We start from the raw sequence: 13,628 nt of genomic DNA, 5'->3' as shown, positions 1-13,628 counted from the left end.
GGGAAGGCGGGAGGGTGAAGGTGGCCTGGAAAAGAGCACCTCACTGCCAAGGGGGAAAAAAAGAAAAGAAATAAAGAAACAGAAGAAATGCAAATACAGGGGGAGGAAGTATTATTTCAGGAGCCACTCAGTCAGAATTCATCCTAACTCAGGCAGTCGGTGTCATTTTTACTGAATTTTTTAAAACAAGTTTTCTGTCTCTGATTTCTGAGTGTTTTTGTGTGAAGAAAAGGTTAAAACAAAATCGAGAGGGGGAATGACTTTGAAAGTGTCTTTGACTTCTGTATCTAAAAATTAATTCCTTTGGTAAAGTACTTTAAGATTTAGGAAAAAATGTTATTTATAATACAGGTGTAATACATATGGTATCATTCATTAATTATAAACCAATTAGGTTTTACTTTATGGTGAAATTTTTCAAGTTTATCATGTTTTAAGTTAATTTCCAAATCCATTTATCTCCAGATGAGTGAAATTAGCATATCTACAGTTTGTGGGGGCGGGGGTGGGGGGTGAAGGTGGGGGGTGTCTGTTTCTCTTCTTGCAGTGTAGCTGAGGAGTTGAACCAGATGTCCAGTCTCAGACTTTGGTCTAACAGTTCCTATCCAAACTACCCCTATCCACTTTTCAGTTTTTAATTCCCCCAATACTTCCTAGCCCAACCAACTAACTCCTTAAGGTTAGCACAACCCAACTGAGCCTCTTAGACCGCCACAAGCCAACCTGCTTGTGCTCTTAGTAAGGAATTTTTTTGAGTTAAGATTGTCCCCAAATAGACTGGCTAGCTTTAGGAAACAGTGAGCTCATCATGCCTGACTGTGCGAGTCAAGCCCTAGTCTGGGTGATCCCTTGATAAGGACATAGGAGAAAAGATTGAACAATCAAATGGATATTAGGACTTGTGATTTTTAAAGTCTGTTCCAGACCCTTGAGATACTGTATTTCCAACCGTGGAATTATGCTGTGTTTGTAAACAGCATCTTTTACAGTGATGTAAAAATGAGAAATTTATACCAGGTTCCCAAGAATTAGTCTAAAAATATGTTAAATATATTCATTAATAATTTTATATGGATTAGATGTTGAAATGATCATACTTTTGAAGTACTAGTTTAAAATATTAAATATAATTCCATCTGTTTCTTTTTACTTTTTTTAGAGTGGTTACTAGAGTGTAATTTACAGATGTGATTTACATTCTATTTCTGTTGAACATTGTTACCTAAGACCAACACCCATGGTGACTTGAAGCTCCATCTTTGAGATTGGTGGCTAATAATACTGAGTAGGTGGTAACTTCCAGCTGCCATCCTAACTTCCTAAGTTAAATCAAGGCTATATCTTAGCCACTAGAACCTTTAAAAATAATTCTACCAACACTTAATACCTGTCTGATTAAGTTAGACTTGATCACCACTTTCCACGTTTTGTACACAAACTAGGAAGTCCAGTATGTTAGGAATGACTCTGGGAAAAAATGTAGACCCCAAACAAAACTCCCACAGGTAACTTTCACTACCACTCATCAGCAGACAGGAAGGCGGTGGAGAGATGGAACAGTGTTCTCATTCTGAGATTGTATCTCTAACAGAAGATGTGAACAAAGCAAAAGGTGTGTCATATTCTTGGATGGGAATGCTCAGCATGATAAAGATGGCAAGTAAATCTACACCTTTAACATTAAATTTATACCTTTACACTAACTTCTGATAAGTTCTGACTGTCCTATTTTATTCCATTGCTCTATCAGTTTCAGCACTCAGGACCAAATTATTTTAATTACTATAAATTTAGAGTATGTTTTAATTGCTGGTAACACTAACCCTGCACACCCTGACTGGTCCCTTTTTCAGAATTTTTCTGGCTTCTTTTGCTCACCTTTCTTCCTCATATGAATTTAAAATGAATTTGTCTAGATGCAAATATAATTTCTATTGGCATTAAAAAAATAAAGTGAAACCTCATCTCACATCTTTTTTTGCATGTTCTTGATAAATGTTTATTTATTGTAGAATTCTAGGAGTGGGGTCTTCTGGGGGAATGTAGATGAAAACAGAAGTTTTTTTGTTCAGAGAGGTTTTGTCTTTAGTGGGATTCTGTAAAAATTAAGATAGTTTCAAAAACTTGGGCCTTAGGCAAACATGAGCTCTCCTGCTAGTTCTCATCTGCAGGCCCTGGCAACAGAAAGCTACTAGAAGCCAGGACAAGTGAGAATACAGAGTGAATAAAGCCAGCCTTTTGGAAACCCAGCCCCTCAGTCCGTTTGGGCCTCTAAAATGCTTCCCATTTCTGGGTTGCCTCCTGGGATTGAAATGTTTTATGGTTATAACACAAGATGCTCTTCCACTATTGTACTTGACCAAACTACTTTTCTCAGAGTGACATGAGCTCTTAAAGTTTATGTTCTCTGGTTCCTATTGTAGTAATAACAGAAAAAAGGGAGGGAGGAAAAAAAAAACAAGGTGAAGCTGAAACTGCTGGTTTTACCCTGATTCTTGGTGGAAAACGAGAATGGTTACTAAAGCTAGACTTGGGGTGCAGGGCCCCTCTCACCCTTCCCTATGGAACGACACTTACCTTACTTCCTGGGTGTCCAAGGCATTGCTGCATCTCGGTTTTCCTCCTGCCACACTAGTGCCTTTTCTAGATTCACAGGTTTTTGTCTTTCAACCTTCCTCTTGGTTCAGGCAAATCCCTCAAGGTCCAAACTCTTTGCTGAATGCCATCATACCTTCTCTTTGATTTCAGCTGTCACCAAAAGTTGAATGACTCTAAGTCTGTTAACTGTGATCTCTCTTTTGATGTCTAGATCTAAGTTTCTATCTCACATTTATATCAGGATAAATTCCTGAAGGATTTAAGAGTGAAGTGTTAAAAAAATAGCCATAGACATACCAGAAGAAACCTCAGAGGATTTAAAAAAGTATAGTCTCAGAGTGGGGAAGATCTTCCTAAGTATGACACAAAACACAGAACCCATAAAATAGAATATAAATTCAATGACATAAAAATAAAAACATGTTGCATACCCAGTCTGCCATAGCAGAGTGTGAAGACAATGACAGGGTTATGTGAGCATACTTAGTGCCGCTGAACTCTCTAGTTAAAACGTTTCACATGGTAAATTTTACATTATGTGTAACTACAGTAGTAAATAAATATATAACCACTGGAAAAATCTTTAAGTTCATCCACATTCTAGCTACAAGAGTCTCACACAGGATTCTGGGTCCCATCCTCCAGGAGACAGTGGTTTGACTTTAGGATCTGGAGTCAGACTGCTTGGGTTTGAGTCCCAGTTACCTAACTTAATGCTCGTGGGACTTGCTGCGTTGCAAGGTACTTCACCTTTTGAAGTCTCTGCTTCTTTGGCTATGTGATGAGAATGTTTACAGCTCTCTCATGGGGTTATTAGAACTGTCAGGTGAGATGATGTATGTGCGGTACTTAGCACAGGACCTGGTGGTGTATGGGGGTGGGCAAAAGTAGGTTTACAGTTGTGAGTACACAAAACAGTTTTTTCTTCTTTTATTATTTATTGATGATTGTGTTATTTATTTGTATTATAACTGTAAATCTACTTTTGTCCACTGCTGTATAATGAATAACCATTATATTTTTACAAACAGTGTAGTTAACAGAGACATCCAGTTTGTATTTTGGATTCTCAAGTAACTACAACCAACACAATGTTAACCTTGTAAAAATGTTTTCTCATTTTTGAAAAAAATTATAAAATTTATTGATATGAGAGAGAGAAAGAAAAACATTAATTTGTTGTTCCACTTACTTATGCTTTCATTGGTTGATTCTTATACCCTGGCCAGAGATCTAACCGGCAACCTTGGCATATTGGGATGATGCCCTACCAACTGAACTACCTGGCCAGGACAGTTTCCTCATTTTCAAATGCTGCTTTTAATTATCCTCAAGGAGAACAAATGATTTTTATTGGGCACTTAATGAACGGAATTAATGTATTGCAAAAATTGTCAGAATGGTAAATTTTATAACATTTCACTACAATTTTCAAAAATGCTTAAAAAAATAAGGCATTTGGCTGAGTTTAGGGTCATCTCTAATTAGCTCAGAAAGGACCTGGTATAGATTTGTTTGTGGTACTAAATCAGTAATGCTCACATCCATACAGGCAATGGAAAGTTGGGGAAAATGTTTGCAACCCATTTATCAAAAGGCTAATTTCCCTGATAAATAGAGTCTACAAGTTAAAGAGAAAAAGCAAACAAACCAATAGAAAAATAAACAAGGGCTATGAGTCACAATTTTCAGAAAAGAACATACAAAAGGCTTCTCAAATGTGGAACTATGTTCAGTTGTAGTTTGAGACTGCTGGGATATAAATTATACACAGAATACATAAATTTAAGGAAATAGAGTTACAGTCAGTGCCATTCATGCAAAGGTGATCATTATCCTTTCCTGATAGTTTAACCTTTGCTTCCTTGCCTTCTATCCAAGGCTGAGTGATTTTTTTCCCTAGCTTCATTGGTGACCAGAGAAGCAAGGAGTTTGCATGTGTGGAAGCCATGACCACCTTTCAAGTTCAGGGTCAAATCTCCCTTATCCAAACTGTTTAATCTTTGTCTTACTGGCATCACCTTACTTTGCTCTTAGAAATCTGAATCAGCCTCTTAAAGCAAGCAATGACCTTTCTCCACACATCTCGTCCATTCCTGTTTTTAAATGCCTGAATATTGGCCGATAATCTGATTCTCCAAAATCATGACCTTATTCTGGCTTTCCCTTCAAGTTCTCTATTCTCTTAAAAGCTTCAAGTAGAATTTATTCCATGATTAATATGAAATGTCAAATCAGTAGAGGGAGAGTATATGATGGAGTAAATGGTGTTAGGTTGGAACTACACATACATGACACATTGTACATTTTATACTTGGGTTTAGTCTTTGATCAGGAGTTCCTTTTCTACAAATTTACTTTTGGGAAATGGTCAGATATGAGACTAAAAGATACATCTACCAGCATGATAATTGTGAAGTTACATATTAGACTTTATTTTTAAAATTAAAAAATTTTTTTTAATTTTAATTCTTCCAGTGCAGTTTTCTGTCTTTTACTCCCATCCCAGCTCACTCCCCTAGACTTTAAAAAGAAACAAAAAAAAAACAGCCCTGGCCGGGTGGTTCAGTTGATTGAAGTGTTGTCCCATGCACCAAAAGATTGTAGGTTCAATTCCAGGTCAGTGCACATACCTAGGCTGTGAGTTCGATCCCCAGGTGGGCTGCATATGGGAGATGAGAGGCAACCAATTGATGTTTTTCTCACATGGATGTTTCTCTCTCTCTCCCCGATTCCTTTCTCTGTCTAAAAAAAAATTTAAAAATCAATAAACATATCCTTGGGTGAGGACTTAAAAAAAAACAAAAAAGTAAACAACCCAGCAACATCCCCTTGAATGCAAGATCGAAGGATTGGTTATTCGATTGAAGCAACTATAGTATATCCAAGAATGACACAGATTGCAACTATTAGAACATCCAGGTAGCTTTATATGTACTAATATAAAAAGTTGTCCATAATATTAAACCAGGCACAGAACAATATTTGTAGTATGACTCCATTTCTGTAAAAAATCATTTTTTAAAAATCAAAGACAATTCACCTTTATATCCATAGAACTGGCCTGGAAGGTCACCTGGTTTCAATTCCTGAGAGTAGAATTATGAAGAGCCTTTCATTTTGTTCATTTAAGTATTGGTTGTATATATTAATGATGGATTTTAACACAAAAAAACCCATAAAGATATTTCAAGTTTAAAAAAATAATTATCCTTGAAATTCTTGAATGGAGAATAAATTTCTCTTTGTGTCTCATGCAGTCTCCCATCTCAGATGTTAAAACAGAACTAGGCATTTCCTTAATTCATTTTCCTCCCATTTTTCTGTATTTTGTTCCAAATATTGTTAAATCCCTATATGAATTATGAGGAGTATATGTGTCTGGGTATACGGTTTTGCTTTCAGAGCACATAAGTAAGGTATAAATATCACCCCATTAACTCAGGGCTATCTTAACAAACCATGGAGAATTGAGCCTATTCCATCTTTTTGCCACATGGGATCCTGGTGGTAACATTATCCCAAACCTCACATTCCTTGATCTTTGGCATTTGGCACACCAGGATTCTGCTTGGAATTCAACAGCTCGATTCTCTGCCTGTAGTTTAGTTACTTAGGACGTAGTGCTGGGGAGAGCGTTTTAAATTTCAAGTTAGCAGACCAGACTTGAGCTGTCACTCGCATGGGATGGACCTGGGACAGATCTGAGAATCTCAGAATACAGAGAATGGGAGAGCGCTGCATCCAGTCTTCAGTTTACGAATGAGAAGATTCTAATCCTCGATTTCCTGTAAAGTGGGGATGTTAAAACAAGATGATTTATAGGTCCCTTTTGGCTTACAATTCTGTAATTCGTTTCCTAGTTGGGATCACGCAGTCCATCCCTGTGGATCAGATTTCTTTCCAGGGGAGCTAGATTACTGATTTTTGGCCGCAAACTGCATATTCACAAGAGTCAAAGAAAGATTATATAGTATAGTAGTGTAGGCTGAAGAGTGAACTTTTATTGTCTTGCTAGAAAAAAGCATGGGAAAGTATAAGTAGTGGTTGCTTGGTGGTAACAATCTCTGCTTCATTGTTGCAAGCATACTCCTGGAGACCCTCCTAAGGGTCAGGCTCTGTTTCTTCAGCGTGACTAGTAAGAGCCCTGCCCTCTTGGAGCTACAGGCTGTTTGAGGAGATGGACAGAAAAATCACAGCTGTAATTATTTAGTGGAATTTAAATGAGTGTTCTCAAGGATATGCAGTAGTCTGTCCGGAAAAGCTCCAGCCATTGTTAATATAATGAGAACAGTTTGCGCAACATCAATGTAACCTGGCAGCCAAGGAGAGTGGACTGGAATGCGCATGTGTGAACAATGATGACTTCACCGTACTAGTTAGTAGGGGTGGTAGACGCTGTTGAATGAGCACGTGTACTGTGTGGTCATTGCATTCTAAAATGGCTGAGGCAGTAGAGCAATGAATCTGCATCAAATTTTACAGTTAGCTTAAACATTCCTCTGTGGAAACTATTTGAATGATTCAGAAGACCTCAGCTATGGGCAACTGGTGATTGGCAGCTTCATCATGACAATGCGCCTGCTCGTGCATCACGTCCGATGCAGAGCTTTTTGGTGAAACATCAAATCACCCAGGTGACTCAGCCCAGACTAGGCGCCCTGTGACTTCTGGCTTTTCCCAAAACTAAAATCACCTTTGAAAGGGAAGAGATTTCAGACCATCGATGGGATTCATGAAAATATGACAGGACAGCTGATGGCAAATGAGAGAACTGTGTGAGGTCCTAAGGTGCCTACTTTGAAGGGGACTGAGGCATCATTGTCCTTTGTACAATGTTTCTTGTACCTTGTATCTTCATTAAATGTCTCTATTTTTTCATAGTGCATGGCTGGACATATTCTGAACAGACCTCGTATGTGCTATGAAGGAAGCTCAGGTTTTCTGCCTTATGTTCCTACAAAGGTGCTCAGCTGAGGGAGTCAGCATGGTCTGGAATCAAAATCTTTCCCCAGGCCAGCCCATGTTTACCCAAAAGAAATAAGCCTTTAAAAATCCATCCCCCATGCAATGCCTTCTGCAGTTTTCTGAAAGTCTCTTGTGTTGTAGTGGTCGCCCTGCAGGATTTTATAAGAGTTTGAAACAGGGGGCCTTATCTAGAGATGGAAGCTAGCAAGTCACTCCGAAGGGAATGACCTTCCAGCTGAGACATGGAGGCTGAGCAGGGGTTGTTAGCCAGTTGAAGGCAGGAGGGGAATAAGAGTGATCCAGGCAGAGAACATCCAAGGCCCCAAGTCTGGAAGGACTTTGAGGAAGTCAAGGAAGGTGCGTGTGACTGGGCTGGTGTGAACCAGGGCAGCAGGAACCAGTGGTGTGAATGGTTGGTAAGAAGGTCCAGATGGTGATGGGCCTTTCAAGGCATGTTAGGAATTTTGAACTTTAGTGCAAGAGCAATGGGAAGCCATTGGATAATTGAAGAGAGTGACTTGAGCAGCTTTAATTAAACTTGCTCATTACCTTCTCTTCTCTTATTCTAGTCAACACCCTCAGTTTTGTATGGGGATCATTCCCATAGGATGTGGGAAAGGAAGTCTAGGCTTGCACCTTTATATTTCTTCATGAACATACACAATGTAAACAATATTAAAAAGTGCTGGTGGGTATCCGGTTTTTCAGTAAGCGAAGGGGACATGACGTTCTTGGACCATCAACGGATACTGGTCACAATGGATACATTTCAGGTTTTGAGGGAAGGGCCCACACAAGGTCCATGGCTGGGTGTGGGTCTGCTGAACTGGTGGCCGAACAAGCCAGTCTCGCCACTTCTGCTCCACCCGCCACTCATCTCTTGTTTATGTTGTTTTAGGAGCCACCCCATGGTTCGCCCTTTGCCAGTACAATTGGTGTGAATCTTCTAAGCAAGTGTACGGCTTAGGGGTGAAAACAGAATCATTTTCTTCAAATAGCTCAGCATTTTAGTCTTCATTTTTTACTGAACAACTCAAAGGATTCACTGTTTACTTGATTTTGGAAAGAGACTTCAAAAGAGGGATAATAAAAATGAACAACCACAGGGACTTTTTTTTTTTTTTTAATTGAAGATTAGTAAAAGAGAGACCTCTGCTGGCTAAATGGTATAAGACCTAGAGTCCGTTGTCACCCAACAAGAAGCTGTCCTTAAAGTTTTCACAGGTAGGTGTTAGCACATTGATTGCTCACTGTTTGTTCATTTCCTCAGCTGTCAACTCAGGTTCTTTGGAGCTAATTTACGAGGCCTATAATTCCAAGCTCCAGTCACAGTTGTTTATGTGTTTAGGAAAAGTCTTAGCCTTTTATATTTCTGAACAATGACAGCTTCAACTGTCAGCCTGAGCCAAAACCCAGACCTGAAATAACTCCTGAATTTTATCTTCTATGCTTCCTTTCTCACGTCCACCCTTTACCTCCCCTCCTGGCCTTCACCAGTAAAACCAAATAAAACAAATCTTCCCTCAAAAAGAGAGTACTGCTGATGAAAAGTGAGAAGGAGGAAACTTACTCCCTTATCTTTAGTTTATCCTCAACCGAATATCCAGGCTCGGGACTCGAGGTTGGGGCTACGTACCTGAGAAGAGCCACGGACCCCATTCACATCTTCTGATGGCTTTGTTCGGCCGTGGGAATGCGGGTGCACAAAATGAAGGAGATCGGGTGAATGGGAGAGCCAACACTCGAGAATGTGAGGGCGGCTGTGCGGTAGGAGAAACAGAAGGTTTCCTCGAGATCTTTTGTTTGCCAATGATGATGATGAGTGCCTACTACGTGCAGGCCATAGGCCAAGTACTTGATGTACCTTTATTCTGTTTCTTGCTTTGCTTCCCAATTCGTAATCTTAAGAACATCTTTCTCTGGAAAATATTTAATATATGTTAAGAGCTTAGAACAAAGCCTGCATAAAGATCATAGTTATCTGTATGTTTGCTATTTCATTATTTTTTTGTACTCTGGAATATGCTGCAACTCCTATCCATGAGAAGAGGCCTTCCCCAGGCTCGCTAGGGTAAGTGCTAAATCTGCTTCCAAAGTAACACCCCCGCCCTCTGGAACGGAGCAGCAGAGAGGCCTCTTTGATTTGGCAGGTGGTTTCCACACAGTGGCTCCCACGTCCTGTCTTCCCAAGTCTAACAACTTTATACCTTAAATACTCATTCTCCTCCTTCCAACGACCTCTTCCAGACTGGCTAAAGCATGAGCTATTAGTATTAGTATTAGTGGTGATCATTTTAATGCTGTACAGGGCCCTTACATCACCAACCTCTCCTTTAAGAAAGCAGAGGCCCAGAGTCGCTGCTGTTGCCCAGAGTTACCCACCTAGAGGGCAGCAGAGGCAGGACTGGAACCCAGAGCTCCTGGATTCTTGATGTAGCACTTCCTGTACGACACTCACATTGTCCTTGGCCTGCATCATGCAACACACGGTTTTACTTAAACTTTCTGCTCCTCCTCTCAGGTTGCCTGTCACTCCGTTTCTAAGCCCTCCACTCCAACCTGCCACACACAGGCAACCCAGGCCCATGAGCGCAGCCACCAGGCAGCTTCACTCACCAGTCTAGGCGGCTTTGCCTTCCTCTCCTAAACTTATTTGTTCTGTGTACGCCTTGTTGGGGTGCTAAAGAGTCACTTGACTCACAAATTTACCAAAAGATGTTCATAGACTTCTATCCTCTGAAATACCTTATTCATCTTGACATTTCTATGCTGCTGATAGTATTATTTTTCATGTAAGCCTTACATTTGTATATGTTAGAAGTTGCCTTATACTTACTGAACTCTCCCTGATCCCTCAGCATAATACAGTGCCTTTTACTGGGAACACAGTAGTTTCTTAACCCAAAAGAATAAATCTCTAACTGGGGATTTTAGGCACTGTGGCAAGCCAGTTATATAGGTATTCTAAAACAGGTTGTCCTTTAGGAGTTTCATATTATGCCCTAGTTTCTCATGAGACCCTGGGTATACTGTTAAAATTTAGTAAAGCTTTGTAAGTGATAAATCTCCCTACTTCAGAATTAATTCCTTCATGGACCTGGCAGTTATTTAAGGAGTGCTCTGGAAGTTTGCTGCATGGAGTTCGGCCCCGGAGGCATTTGCAGAGAAGTTTGACATCTGCCTGTCTGTCCCCTTCTGGCTGTCTGGAAGGTGGATAAGATGGATGCAACTTGAGGAGGCAGCCTTTGTTCCTGAGAATAGAAGGTGCATTGTGAAGCAGAAAGATACAGGAACTATAGGCGATGCCACACCAGCTCTGCGTGGCTTATCTGCAGAATTCTTTTACAGAAAAGAAAAATAAACGTTTATCTTGTTCAAGCCACTATTATTTCTGGGCTCTGTTACTAGCTGCCAAATGCAAATCTTAACTGATATGGAAGTCCTTGAGGATTTTTGAGTGAGGCACTGATTCTGATTGGTAGGTCTGCAAGAAACAGATTTGAAGGGGGTGGAGGGGTGTTCCGGACATACAGAGAGATAAAGTTGGCTTGGCAGGTGGGGATAGATAGTGCTGGGAGACTTTCAATGAGGAGAATACACATCTTGTACAGGGTCATTGATTTGGGTTTTTTTCCCAGGACACCTCTGCTAAGCTCTATTCTACAGTGGTTATTTAAATATGTAGTTATTGAGTAATTTGCATTCTGCTATTGTTAAGTGGCCTGAAAGCTAGGGAGATTGAGAAGATGGATACTTTTTGTGCCTTAAAGAGAAGTAGGCAAAAGCTGGAATAGGAAAAGAGTATCAGTGTTACAGCAAAACAAAGTTATTATGTGTTGTGAACTCCAGACATTTTCAAGGAAAAGAACTTCTGTTACATGTGATTGTCTAATCAAGATACATTTGAAATGTATCCTTTACTGGATAGCAACTGTAAACAATATTTTTAAAATGTACCTTGGAGTAACTTGCAGGGTAAAAATAATTTCATATGCAAAAAATTTCTAAAAGGGGAAAAACTATTTTATTAGTTTACACTAAACTTCATGTGATCACATTGAGTATTAGCTGTCTCTTCATAGTGACTTTTTTCTTCTTGATGTTGGGCAGGTAATTTCACACCTTTTGGATTATAAGACATTTAATTATTGTTTACATGGATTATAAAAATATGACAGTATAACATAGCTTTCCTCTGAACTAGATGTGCTCTGTTTCATAAAAAAATGGGTTGGCAGTTTCAAAGTTCCTTCCAAATTTGGCTCAAACAGGTAATTGGAAAACTTAGCACAACTACAAAGTTCAGGGTCTCTTAAGGCAGTGGCCTTCAGCCTCTCTCCCCCTGTACAGGGAAGGGCAGATGTGCACAGCATGACCTGAAAATTCTTGCCCATGAATTATGTCTGTCCCACTTCCCCTCATTTGGAAAAAATACTCGAGGAGGCAAGTGACTGCGTATTAGCTTATAATCTGGACTGCCTGTTGGAAACTTCCATACTTTTGCTACCAACTCCATTTTAATAGTCACATATGACTCATTGTCCCTTGTTTGTAATGGGAAGAAGAAATATAAAAAGATGATTCAAAATATTAGGGTTTTGATTTATATCTTCCTGAAGTGCCTGTTGCATGCAGGAAGCAAAAACAAACAAACAACCCACTAGTCTGCTAAGCAGATGTTCTCTCTGCAGTTAAACAAATAATAACAATAGCCAAATATTTATGGAGCACTCAGTGTGTGCTAAGCTGCTTATCTTTGTTATTTCTTCTAACGCTCACGAAAACTCTGAGAAGCTGCTGCATCGATGAGGAAACCGAGTCCCGGAACCATTGCTCAGGGTCACATGAAGCAGCTGAACCAGGGCTCAAATGTAGGTCCTGCGGACTCCCAGCCTGGCTTAGAGGCTGTCCTGTTATTCCTGTAATCTTGATGAGAACAGGGCCAGCTGGCTCATTTTGACACTTGATCCAAAATCGTTCTCTTTCACCTTCTGCCAGATTGGAAGACGGTATAGTGATTAAATATTTCTGGCCAGCAATATCTTGCCATTTATGGGTAAGCGATACCCCCAAATCTTTAATAATTGTTTCATCAAGAACAAAAACAAAGCCCCTGCTAACTTTGGAATGAGTACAGGACAGTCTCTACTTCTCTGCACCTCAGGTTCTCCTCAGGCACGATGCAAAAAAATAGCATCACTTTCGAAGTTGCTTTGAAAGAAGACAAACAGTGGGTGCTACTTAGTTATAATTTGCAGACTTTTTTTTTTGGTGGCAGACTACAAATAACATTTTAAGGTTAGGTAATACCTTCTTAAGGGATGAAGGACATTTTGTGAAAGAAGCTTGGAAGGCCCAAGGAAGGAATTCTTAAAAAATATGAGCTTGCCTCTGGACCTCCTTTTGCTTTTAGCTCCATGTAAACTGAGGTGCTTTACAAAGGCCATCTTCTTGCAAGGAAGTTAGGTGAGAAGGCCTGCTCAAAGGCTTCATATTTGCTAAATGTGTGTTGGTTTCCTACCTCCTATGTTATTTGCCTGGGAGGGTGGACCTAGCTTGCTTTGGGGAAGGTTGTAGGCAGAGAAGAGCCAAGTGATGTTTGCTAATTGTTTACTTAGTGAGCAGTCTCATTAAAAAGGTCTTCTCTTTTGTGCCGTTAAAGAGCTCCCAGGGGAGCGTTCTCATTGATCTGTTTTGCTGTTTTGGAGATAATTCTGTAAAGAACAGTTGGGCCTAAGTCTTTTTGTCAGCCATCATTTAGACCCTGGAGGGGCCAGTTGCTTTTTGGGTGGGAATACAACCATAGCTGGGGGTGGGAGTGGGTGGGAGGATGGTGGATCTGACTCGTTGAAATTGAAGGCCATTTTCCCTAATGGGACATAGCCAATGTCTCTGTTGGCTGGGCCAGAACAAATTTGTAGATTGGGTTATTATTTCTGTGTAGGATGCTTGGCCTAATCTCTGTAAGTTTATGAAGAAAACTAGTAACCTCCATCAGGTTGTTGTCATGAGCAACTGAAATAATGTGCCCGAAAGTGCTTTATAAATATATTATTGTAATG

At 40.0% G+C, this 13,628-nt stretch overlaps 1 protein-coding gene across 1 annotated transcript in view; it reads left to right on the top strand.

The window, feature by feature from the left end:
- Positions 1 to 13,628, top strand: part of DDX47 (DEAD-box helicase 47) — a 60,365-nt gene that overhangs the window by 185 nt on the left and 46,552 nt on the right. The gene's annotated exons all lie outside the window — the stretch shown is intronic.

The sequence above is a fragment of the Phyllostomus hastatus genome, unplaced genomic scaffold, assembly GCF_019186645.2.
Source record: "Phyllostomus hastatus isolate PE091 unplaced genomic scaffold, TTU_PhHast_1.1 phas_scaffold_93, whole genome shotgun sequence".
NCBI lineage: Eukaryota > Metazoa > Chordata > Mammalia > Chiroptera > Phyllostomidae > Phyllostomus > Phyllostomus hastatus.
The sequence above is the reverse complement of the archived record's forward strand: the minus strand, read 5'-3'. Positions and strand labels throughout refer to the sequence as shown.